Source organism: Phodopus roborovskii, unplaced genomic scaffold (assembly GCF_943737965.1).
Source record: "Phodopus roborovskii unplaced genomic scaffold, PHOROB, whole genome shotgun sequence".
Classification (NCBI taxonomy): domain Eukaryota; kingdom Metazoa; phylum Chordata; class Mammalia; order Rodentia; family Cricetidae; genus Phodopus; species Phodopus roborovskii.
Window position 1 is genome coordinate 2118181 of NW_026126550.1, and position 12010 is coordinate 2130190.

Here is a 12010-nt window from a genome sequence, read left to right on the forward strand (position 1 = left end):
AGAGAATCCCGATTAACTCAGTTTCCTTAGAATAAATTTCTAGAAGTCAGTTACCAAGTCAATAATCTTAAACCTGTTCAATCATAATAGACTGTCCTTTCTGAACTAATCAATCCAACTGACACTTTTTGGCATTTGAGGAAGTCAGTCTTCTCATATTATGGTTTATTTTTATTTTTTTGCCAATGCATTTTTTTAAATATCATTCACTATCTTGATTTTCAATCTAGAAATCATTGCTAAGGTTGGGTATCTTTCCTCTTTGAGCTTTGGATATTTCCCCCTATGATGGATTTCTTCCTCTCATTGTCCTGCCTTGCTGCATTTTCATTAGCTTGCTAATAAAAAGAACTATGTGTCTTAGGGAAACTCATTGCCCTGAAATTTTTAAAAATTGAACCTGTGCTTTCATTTGCATAACCACCCTCTCATCCAGCAATGGGCATGGATGGAAAGCCGCAAATAACTTGCTCAGTGGTAAAAACTATTTCTGTTAAGCCTTAAACCTTGAGCCTACATTGCCCAATCAAAGTGAAATATGCTGATAGAAAGAAATCAAGTATTCTGTCTCAGTTTAGGAATTCATAATTTTATTCTATGTGGTAATTTTTAAATTGAATTATTACAGCAAAAATTAGGTCAAGCCCCAGAGTTCAACTTGAAGATGTACTGTGAATTCATGTAAATTCAGCACAACCACAGGTTCATGTTACCTGTTCTAGAACCACCTACGATCCTGAGGTCAACATTTTTTAAGACTGTACATCTGACAACTCATACATTACAAACTCACAATCAGAATTGCGAGTCTTGGCCACAGCCCTCAAAGCTCAGCTTTACACATATTATTCAGCCCAAGAGTCATGGCAGTATGTTATTCAAGATAGAAAGATTTGTTTGACTAACATTTTGTTAGCTGAAATTATAACTTTAAAATATTTGTGTATGCAGGCACATGGGCCTCTCCGGAAACCTTGTCCTAGGCCCTAAAGACATCATCAGTGGGTGGGGCTAAGGGAGTGGGTGCTTTGGGTCATTCCTAGAAGGGCTTTGCACTTCCAAAATATGTTACTTGGAAGTAACAGGAAGTGGTAGCCGGGTAGATATTTTTCGGAGACAGTCTGACATCTTACCCCTGCCACCTGCATGCTGTTATGACCTAGGACAAGTCATTTAGTGTTTCTGAGCTCAAAGACTGTAAACTGTCAATGCCAACTCTTTGGTTGGTGGCAAGGATGACATAAGAATGGCCAGGTAGGACTCAGCACAGCTGAGTGTTCTGAGCAAACATGAACGAAATGATTCTAAGGCATTGTTGTTAGTATTGCTACTCCCTTTCTGCTCTAGCCACCCACGCCATTTTAAAAGCTTTTAGAATGCTGGGCACACTGGTAACTAATCCTACTGTTCTCCAATTGAATAGGATCATGGGAACTGCCTACAGAAGGCCTGTCAGAGAGGAGGATCTCAGGTGTCACTCTCCTTCTTCAGACCCTAGGGACTCCTGTCATCCATTTTGCAATGTGTGTAAGACCCAAATCTTTGAGAGGATTAAAAACAGGTAATTCAAAGTGGACCTAGAGCCTCACCCCACCCCACCAGGATGCCCAGGGAGACCTCAGATTATGGGTCCAGGCACCAAAGTTTTGAGAGAACTGAAGTCCTAGGATTGTCATGAATCTGAGCTTACCAAGTATCCTCTGCTATACCTGCCCTGGCTAGGAGGAAAGGAGTGTCTTCACTCAGAAGGATTTGAAATTTTATATCTGGAGCCAGGGCCTCACTGTCCACAAGTGGCTCATGATGCTTTGAATTGAAATTTCAGAGTAAAACTGGGCTTTCATCTTCAGTGCTCTACAGCTACAGAATTACACTTGTGTGATGATGGAGGTGGGGACGATGATGACTGTAACTGTGGTTATGACAATAGTGATAATGAATGACATTTGTGTGATGATGGAGGTTATAACAATGGTGATAGTGATAAAAATAGGCCATGATATTTGAAGCTTGGGACATATCCTATGGAAGATATTTAAACAGTTATGTTACAATTAATATTTTTGGTTTGAGACAACAGGCTCTCTCTCTGCAGCCCAAGCTGGACTGGAACTGACTGTGTATTCCATGCTAGCCTCAAACACAGTAATTCTTCTGCCTCAGTCCCTCAAGTGATGAGATGACAGGTATGAGCCACCATATCTGACTGTTATTAATGTTATACCAAATGAAGACAGAGGTGGAAGGTGGGGCAGCAGAACAAACTGGGGTGTTTATTGCAGTGAAGCTTTCTGACCTTTCTTCACCGATAAATAGATGTTATTTATAGTTACCTTTTTATATAACAAGAAATAGTTGACAGCTGATTTCTTCCCAGTAATAAGCTCCACATTCTTACTACCATCTTACTGTAGGAGTAATTTTTTTTTCCTTCACTGATATATGAGTCTACATGATTTTTGAGAGAGAAATCTCTACAATTAAAGTCATGTAAAGGAAAGATGGCTCTGAATTTTATATAATCTAGTAATGGAAGATGCATTCACTTCACATCTCACCCAGCTTCACATTCTATTTGATATTCTTTTGTTCAGTATCTGAACTAGTTCACAAGCATTCATCCTGGCTCTAAATAAAGCAAGCATGGAACCTTGACCTACAGAATACCTAATCCCCTCTTGGCAGAGACTGTAACGCAGAGTGATGACAGGAACTACTCAAAATGGTGGAAGGGCAAAGCCTATATGGTGGTACTGTTCCCAACTCAGCATGTCTCTGCATCGCGAAGGACTCTGAGAAGCACCCATGGGATTTGGTAGTCTGAAGTCTCCTTTAATGAGGACAGCTTTTACTTTTACAGGTAACAGTGTATTTGGGGAGAAAAAAAACTCTGGAAGAAAAAAAAAATGACACATTTCCTGTGATGGGAGAACATTCCATTATATATAAATGTTCAAAGCTTTTAAAAGGCTACGGAAATATAACGAGCATATCAAAATTTCCTTGTAAGAGGAAAAGACTCCTCTTTGAAGACTAGAGATAGAAAGAAGCTAAGAACTGGGAGGAGCTGACACAGACCCATACAGGCTTTCTTAAAATGGAGTAAGTGGGAGGAGTGTTGGTGGAGGCTGGCAGAGCTGGATTATGCCACTAACGCATTATGTATGATGTGGGCACACTGCCCCGTCTCCCTAGACTTCTGTCTAGGCACCCACAGAAGCTACGGGCCTTCTGCAAAGTCCTCATCACTGACTTCTCACCTTGGGAGTGGTTCATTGATCAAAATCACTCAAAAGAACACAGTGAAACTTTTCCCATTTTAATTAAAATGTTGCCTGTTTGGAAGTTATTTCATAAGAAACTTGGAACCCAGGAGTTCATGCTAACACAGATCAGGATTTTCAATATTCGTGGTCAAATTATACTTTGGTTTTCATCCTGTGGGAGCTAGAGAGGTATACTGAAGAAATATATTTCTCAGCCTCTTCTTAACTCTCAATCGGTTTTTAGTGTTTGAGACAGCCCTGAGCATTGGTAAGACACAGCTTATTCTCTTTTCTAAATAAGGCAGTGGTTCTACCTGTGGGTCAAGACCACTTTGGGGGGGGTGTCCCATATTAGATGTCCTGCATATGTTTACAATATGATTCATAACAGTAGCAAAGTTACATTTATGAAGTAACAACAAATAATTTTATGGTTGGTGGTCACCACAGCGTGAGGAAGTATATTAAAAGATTGCAGCATTAGGAATGTTGAGAACCACTGATTATAGGTAAACTAGTTCAGCCAAAAAATAATTCTTTGGACACCTGCTAGATGCCACCAACCAAGCCACCATATGGTCTTTTGCCCTGGGTGTGGCCTTTCAGACCAATAATTCTGGAGTCAACAGACTTCAAATGTCAAGTCTCAGTGCACTGTGGATGCTTCTGCCACTTCTCTGTTTTTGTTAAAAACTATGCTTCACATCATTGCTCTAGATCCTAGGAGACCTCAAGCATGGGAGTAGGCTTAATTTAGGAAGTAGTAGTGATGTCACTGGGGGCATTTCCAAGTACAAATGTGGATTAACAAGAAATATATTTGGTCACTGTTCCCTGTTACACCTGAATTTATGCTCAAGTAGTGACTTAGGATGAGGTCCCTAGATGACTTTGGCTGGAGTGGTTACCAGAAACACCAAGTGGTAAGAGGGTGGACACGTTCAGCCCCATCAGTTGACCTTAGAAGGAAATGAGGGCTGCCTGGAGATTTAGGGTGGGGGCTTCTGCTACACAGCGATGTTCACCTTGCCCCCGAACAGTATGCCATTCACAGAAATGACAACACTGCAAACAAGAAAATCTATTCACAAGCCAAATCTGAAGAAAATGAGCCCCAAACTTTTCCCAGGGGACACTTATACCATAAACAGAGTGGGGACATGTAATAGGAGGTGGGCTAAAGTGAAGTGACTGGTAATCAAATTCCATATATTTTCATAGTAAGGTAGGATAGAAAGGAAACATCCAGGGAAATGAAAATAGAGAAGCACCCATCACATTCTCCATCTGCTTTGTGCCTCTTGCTGGCTGAAAAGCAAAAATTAAATGAACAAACACAAAACCGTTAGAAATTATATTTGGTGTGTGTCTGTGTGTGTGTGTGTGTTCCAGAGTTTTAGTTCTATGACACCCAGGGTGGGGAGCACGGCCACAGGCAAGCAGGCAAGGCGCTAGAGCAGTAGCTGAGAATTCACATCTTGAATCACAAGCACCAGAGAGAGGTATAGAGCTGGAATGGACTTTTGAAACCTCAAAGCACAACCCCAGTGACACACCTCCTCCAAGACCATGCCTTCCAATCCTTCTCAAACAGTTCCACCAACTGGGAACAAAGGAGTCAGACACATGAACCTATGGGAGCCACCCTACTCACTTATTCAAACCACCACAGTCACTTCTGCAAACAGCTGTTATGAAGAGTCTACTACATGCTTAACTGTGTAAGGCATGGGGATGCTTAAGGCCCCAGGGACAGTCCTTACCCTGCAGGAGTTTGGTTCTAACACTATTATCCCTGGCAATAGGGACAAAGCATAGATCTCCCGTATTGCCCTACAGCAGCATGAAGTGTTCCCCTTTTCCCTAGGAACTTCTACTCAGTGCACACCAGGATACCTAGCTTCACAAGAGAAATGAAGTTTGAGGTGAGCCAGTATGAATCAGACTGGAGTTTGTTATCATAGATCTTAATCACAAAATTTAACAGAGATGCCCATGGAAGGCACAAGACACACCTGTGTGTGGGTATGGCTTTTCCAAGGTAGAGTTGTAATTTAAAGTAAGAGATGTAGTTTAAAATAAGGTTAAAAGTAAAGCACTTTTCTTTTGTAAATAACATTGTAAGGTAGACTTATGAGAGAGAGGGAGAGAGACAGACAGACGAGAGACAGAGAGACCAAGAGACAGAGATGAAATCCAGGATTAGGTGATCCCACAAAGGGCTTCCAGCCATGAGGATCTAGTTGATAAATGTGGGGAGATGTGCTGGGTCAACAATGGCTTTATCAATAAAACCCGATTCAGCTGTGCCATGTGCTGGAATAGTCTGTGTTTTGGCATTGGCGTTTTATTCCATTTGAATGCTTCCAGTTGTATGGGAGTGGGGTGGCTGTTAAGTCTCAGTAGAAGGTTACATATCTCTTTCCTGACCAGAAAGAGAACATCCAGTGTGTGACGATGGTCTTGTCCTTCATCTTCTCTAACAGGTCTGCTGTTGCTAATTGGTGTGTCTTATCTATGGAGCCACCAAGCTCTAATACTAAGATTTTTCTGGTTATTATGAATTAAGCAAAACATGGAAATGAGCACAGCGTCTTTGCTATGGCTAAGGGATTTATTGTTTGATGTGTTCACGTTGGTCCCTGTGGCTTTCAGCCAGACTATTAGCTGCCACCTTGCCAAGGCACTCACTGCCACTAGCAGCTGGCAGAATTTGGGCTGTAAAGGGCACTACTTAGCTGTTAATTGAAGCGACATAGCATGCTGTACTTAAGAGACGTAAGTGCCTGCATGTGCTTATGGAGCATGACTATGTCATGACTATTGGTGAAAGAATTTTTCTTGAAAGCAGCCACTCTGTGCCCCTGGCCTGTCCCCAGGCTCCGAGGTCCACTCCACACAGCCAGGCTGCTCCTGATTTACAAAACCCATACCTGTGATGCAGTAACCATTGTTTCAACTTTTGAAAGCTCAGCTTTTCCTAGTCCAGGCTTCAGAGAGCATTCTGCAAGATCAAATTGTGTAACATTTGGCTCTGTGACCCTCTTTCCTAAGCCATCTATGCAGAATGCAGAGGCTGGAATTAATCAGCCCCAATGGGCACTTGATCCAACATGCAGGATTGATGGGGTTGAAATGGGCAGAGTTTCTTCCACTCAGGCCCTGCAGCCCTGGGATATTTTCTCCTGCAGTGACTGGACAAGATGACTGATTCAAACAGTGGATATTGGGAAGCAGCCTGGAGCAGAAGCCATGCCTGGGCACAAAGGGACTGGTGGATTTGAAGCCAGTGAGTCCACAGCCCACCCTGTTGGAGTAAAGTGGGGCTTGCTGACCACTCCTGTTTTCCTACAAAGTAGGAATGTTGAGACTCCTGCACAAGGAAGAACTAATCTCAAAATATGCCTTCTCTAAGAATGCACGCCCACCATGAAAAACTTAAAAACAAGAACGCTATCATCATTAAATTCGGTTCTCTATTACCTCGAATGGTTTCTATCTCGCCTTTCTTTTTGTACCAATACTAGCCAATACCTCAACCCACATGCTCACTAGCTCACACTCTAATTGCTGATATACTCTAGGATAGAAACAAAATAAAGAGGGGAAACAAAGGCTCCTCATCCCACAGACCAAAAACCTTGCACGCAGCTGGGCATTGTGGTGCACACCTGCAGTTCCAGCTACTCAAAAATCAGACACAAGGAGATCATTAGAGTCCAGAACTAGAGAGCAGCTAGGGCAATGTTGTAAGAGCCACCTCAAAACAACACATACACACACACACACACACACACACACACACACACACACAGAGAGAGAGAGAGAGAGAGAGAGAGAGAGAGAGAGAGAGAGAGAGAGAGAGAGAGAGCATTTATGTGTTCCCCTTACTAAAGAACATTTGATTCCATGATGATTGCTGTACAAGTCAAAATTTCTCATTATTTAGGATTCTCTGACTCTTTGTTGGGGAAGAAGAGACACACCCATCCTCATCCTAAAGTATCTCACAGAGCCCAGTGTGACAGTCTCTATAGCTGAAGAATTCCCATCAGCCCTTGCTGCCATAAGAGCATGTGGAGAAAGCAGATTAGGAGCAAACAACCTCCTCTTACACAGTCTTTAGGCAGTTACCTGCCCACTGAGCCTTTGGAAATACACTAGCATATTCAGCCAAACCCTTCATTCGAGGACCATTCTTTCTTATTCAATAGTCAGATCACCTCATATCATGCTGACCCAAATTATGCTACTGAAAGAAAAGGTTTTAAAAGAAGCTTAAAATTACAATAGAGGGCTTTGCTGGGATTTTTAAAAGAATATATTTATTTACTTAGAGAAAGTGTCACAATGTAGAACTGGCTTCAAACGTACAGAGATCCACCTGTATCTGACTTCAAGTTAATGGGACTAAAGGCATGCCCACAACACCTGGCTTATTTTCAATTATGTATGTGTACTCAGCTATGAGTAGGTATATGCAACTGAATGCAGATCCCATGGAGGCCAAGAGAGGGCATTTGATCCCTCAGAGCTGGAGGTGGTTGTGCGCTACCCTGACCTGGGTGATGAGAACCAAACTTAGATCCTTTGCAAGGGCAGGAACTACTGTTGACTGCTGAACCATCTCTCCAGACCCCAGAGCTTTACAATAGAGCAAACACTTGAGTTAAGAGTCAGTAACTATTCTCGATAATGGCACTTACCATTAAAACATAGGATCTTAATCCAGAATTTATGTTCTTGGCCCTTTACAAGGCACCACCTGTTTCAGTAAGTGATGTATGATTTCAAGCATAACTGCATCAACTCACTGACATATTATACACAGTTACTTTTTGCACCACAACTGAATTTGATGATTAAAGAAAGACCATGGCATCTACAAATCCTGAAATATGTACCATCTGGCTGCTGCCATCTCCTACACTAGAACATTGTATTTGAACTCAGGTTTGCCCTGCATATAAAAGGAGCATGTGGGTTTTCATTAGTCACCTATTCTAGAACAACCAAGGGCTGACTAATGAAAACCCACATGCTCCTTCCACATATAGGGCACACCCCAGTTCAAATCCAAACATCTTACTAACTCTGAGATCTTAGAAGGATGTGTCTTGTGCACCTGCCACAGTATTCCAACAGGCTTCACGACTCACATCAGCTAACACTGTAAGAGTATCGACAAAAATACAAGTGGCTGGGTACTGCACCTGAACATCCCAAGAATTCTCATTCTGTGTGTGTGTGTGTGTGTGTGTGTGTGTGTGTCTGTCTCTGTGTGTGTGTGTGTGTGTGTTGTTGTTGTTGTTGGGAAATTTAAGTACTTGTCCCTTACAGCTCTCTTCCTCCCCACCCAGCTGTAGAACTTACACGCAAACAAGTTTGAGCAAACAAGGTTGTTTGCAGAACTTTTGGGTGCACAGTGCAGGTACCTTGACCCCAGGTGTGGGTGATGCATGACTTCCTCCTATGCTTAGCCCATCCTCCTGGCTTGAGTATATAAGCCCATTACTCTTTGTAATAAACAGTAGCTTCTTCTTTACTTCTCTTGGTGGTCTGTTAAATGTTTCAATCCCCACACCCTCCACCAAGCTCAGTACTCTGGCTGTGTGGGCGAGGCAGTGTGTGTGTCTGTCTCTGTGTGTGTGTCTGTGTGTATTTCTCTGTGTCTCTCTCTCCGTGAGTCTCTCTCTCTCTCTCTCTCTCTGTGTGTGTGTGTGTGTGTCTGTGTGTCTCTCTCTGTTCCTCCATGTCTCTGGTCTCTCCCATCTGTCTCTCCTGTCTGTCCTCTGTCATCAGTTCCTCAGAAGAATTCAATCCTTAAAATAAGCCCTGAAGCTCTGGTAACTTTCTCTTACCTCTCCAGCCTTACCACTTCTGCCTTTGATGTCTATATTTGACACCTGAACTGTGATGGGGCCAGAAGCTGAATACCCTCCCTTTGGGGAATTGCACGGCTAGGAATTCTTGAGAGCAGTGGCAACTTCTTTCCCTTACTGAGGCTGAAAACTTCCATGGCATTCCTTGCATCCAAAGCATAGGCATGTGATCTCTGCTTCAGCCACCAGACTCCCAGAGCTTGTGACATGGAAAAATAGAAATCGGTAAAAATCCATTGATACAAGGATGGAGATAAGATATCTCACAGCCTGTTGCTGAGGATGCTAAGGACAGAAACTATGCAGAAATAGCTGCTGATGAGCAGAGGTGACATCAGCAGGGCCAGGTGAGGAGGCTGTGTCCCCTGAAAGCTGCACTTGAGGTCACTTTTATAGCAGGATTTGAATGCTGCTCCTGATCATACTTCTGCCTTTCTGAAGATCTTGGGAACTGCTACATGTCCCTGTCTAGTTAGGGTTTCTATTGCTGTGATGAAATACCATGACCAGAACGCAAGCTGAGGAGGAAAGGGTTTATTCTGCTTATGCTTCTATATCACAGTTCTTCATCAAAGGAAGTCAAGGCAGGAACTCAAATGGGGCAGAAACCTGGAAACAGGAGCTTGCACATACACCATGGAGTGTGCTGCTTGCTGGCTTGCTCAGCATCCTTTCTTATAGAAGCCAGAACCACCAGACCAGGGATGGTTCCACCCATAATGGGCTGGGCCTTCCCCCATCAATCACTAATTAAAATAACTTACAGGCTTGCATATAGCCAGATCATATACAGGCATTTTTAAAATTGAGGTTCCCTCCTTCACAAATAACTGTAGCTTGTGTCAAGTTGACATAAAACTAACCAGCACAATAAACTCCTTGACAATTTGATACATGGACATATCACTATTAAACCATAACCTTTCCTTTCTTGTTTGTCCCAAGATTATACATTAATATCAACATTACAATATAAACTTTCCACGTTTTTAGAAGTTCTGCAGTCTTTAAAAATTCAAATACTTAAGCTACTCAGAGAAACCCTGTCTCAAAAAAGCCAAAAAAAATTCAAATACTTAAAAAAAAAAACACCTCAGTCTCTTTAAAATAGCCAATATCTTTTAAAATTCAAAGTCTGTAGGCTCCTGTAAAATCAAAACTAAATCAAATACATTCTGACTTTAAGAGGGATGAACCAGAGCACAGTCATAATCAAAAAAGAGCAAAACCCAACTCCTCAAAGTGTAAATAACTCAACGACCAATGTCTAGGATCCACTCACCATCTTCTGGACTCCTCCAAAGGCTTGGGTCACTCCTCCAGCTCTGCCCCCTGCAGCACACACAGCTGCCTTCTAGGCTCCAGCTGGCTCCACTCCACACCTGCTCCTGCTCCTGGTGCTTATCCTAGGGCACTGACATCTCTGAAACGCTGGCGTCTTCTGCTGCAACTGGGCTGCACTTTCCAGCAGTAGCCTCTTATAGGTTCTCGTCATGATGCCAAGCCTCAACTTCTCTGCATAACTGCTTCAGTCCTGAGCCTTCAACTGCCCCCCAAGCTGCAGCTTCACCAATGGCCTCTCCTGGGCTCACACAGGGCCAGTCTTCAGCTGCAGTCTGTGACCCCTTCATGCCTTCAAAACCAGCATATTACCAAGTCAGGCTGTCAGCACAAGGCATTGGCTGCCTCTGGAACTCAGATTCTATATGCTAACTCTCAGGAAACACTTCCCAGAAGATTTCACCTTGGTGATGCTGGTCTCTTCTTAATCACCACTAATTTCTCAGCTCCAGCTGACCAGTATCAATTACTCCAGCAAAGAAAAGGTTTCACTTTAGTAGTTCTGGTATCTTGTTAACCACAGCTGATTCTTCAGCCCCAGCTAATCAAAACCATGGGATCTTAATTCAAACTAACAAATGGCCCCAATAGAGTCTTTAAACTTCCCTCTGAAACTTCACAAGCCAGGCCTGCACTGCTGTCAACATACTTATTTTCCAAGCTCCTACAGAAGAGTTCACCAAGCATTAAACACTCAATGGGTTTTCTTGCATATAATTCCAAAGTCCCTCCACAATCATCACCAAAACAACACAGTCAGATCTGTCACAGCAATACCCCATAATCCTGGTGTCAACTTCTGTCTTAGAGTTTCTATTGCTATGATGAAACACCATGATCAAAAAGCAAGCTTACACTTACATTACTGTTCATCATTGGAGGAAGTCACCACAGCAACTCAAACTGAGCAGGAACCTGGAGCTGATGCAGAGGCCACAGAGGGGAGCTTCTTACTGGCTTGATCCTCATGGCTTGCTCAGCCTGCTTTCTTATAGAACCCAGGACCATCAGCTCAGGGATGGCACCACCCACAATGGGCTGGGCCTTCCCCATCAATCACTAATTGAAAAAAATGCCTTACAGTCCAAATTCATGAAGGCATTTTCTCAGTTGAGGTTCCCTCCTGTAAAATAACTGTAGCTTGTATCAAATTGGCATAAAATTAGCCAGCACAGTCCCCTAATAACTTATTTTAATTTTTTTCCATAACAGACATATTTTGCCTAAGGATAAAACTCTCTCTCTTCCCCCTCTCTCACTCACTCTTCATTCATGCAAGATATTTTAAGACTGTGAATATAGCTCACCAGCACAATACTTGCCTGACATGCATAAGACCCTGAATTTAGTCTCCAGCATACAAGCAAGAGACAAATCTAATCTACCAATTGTTCTAGATGTAGTTCAAAGGAGTAGACTTTTATGATGATAGTGTGAGTCTGAATTTGATTATTTCTATTGCTGTGGATTAAATCAGTAAAATTCAACAAATTATACATTATGGTGTTCATTATATGTTAG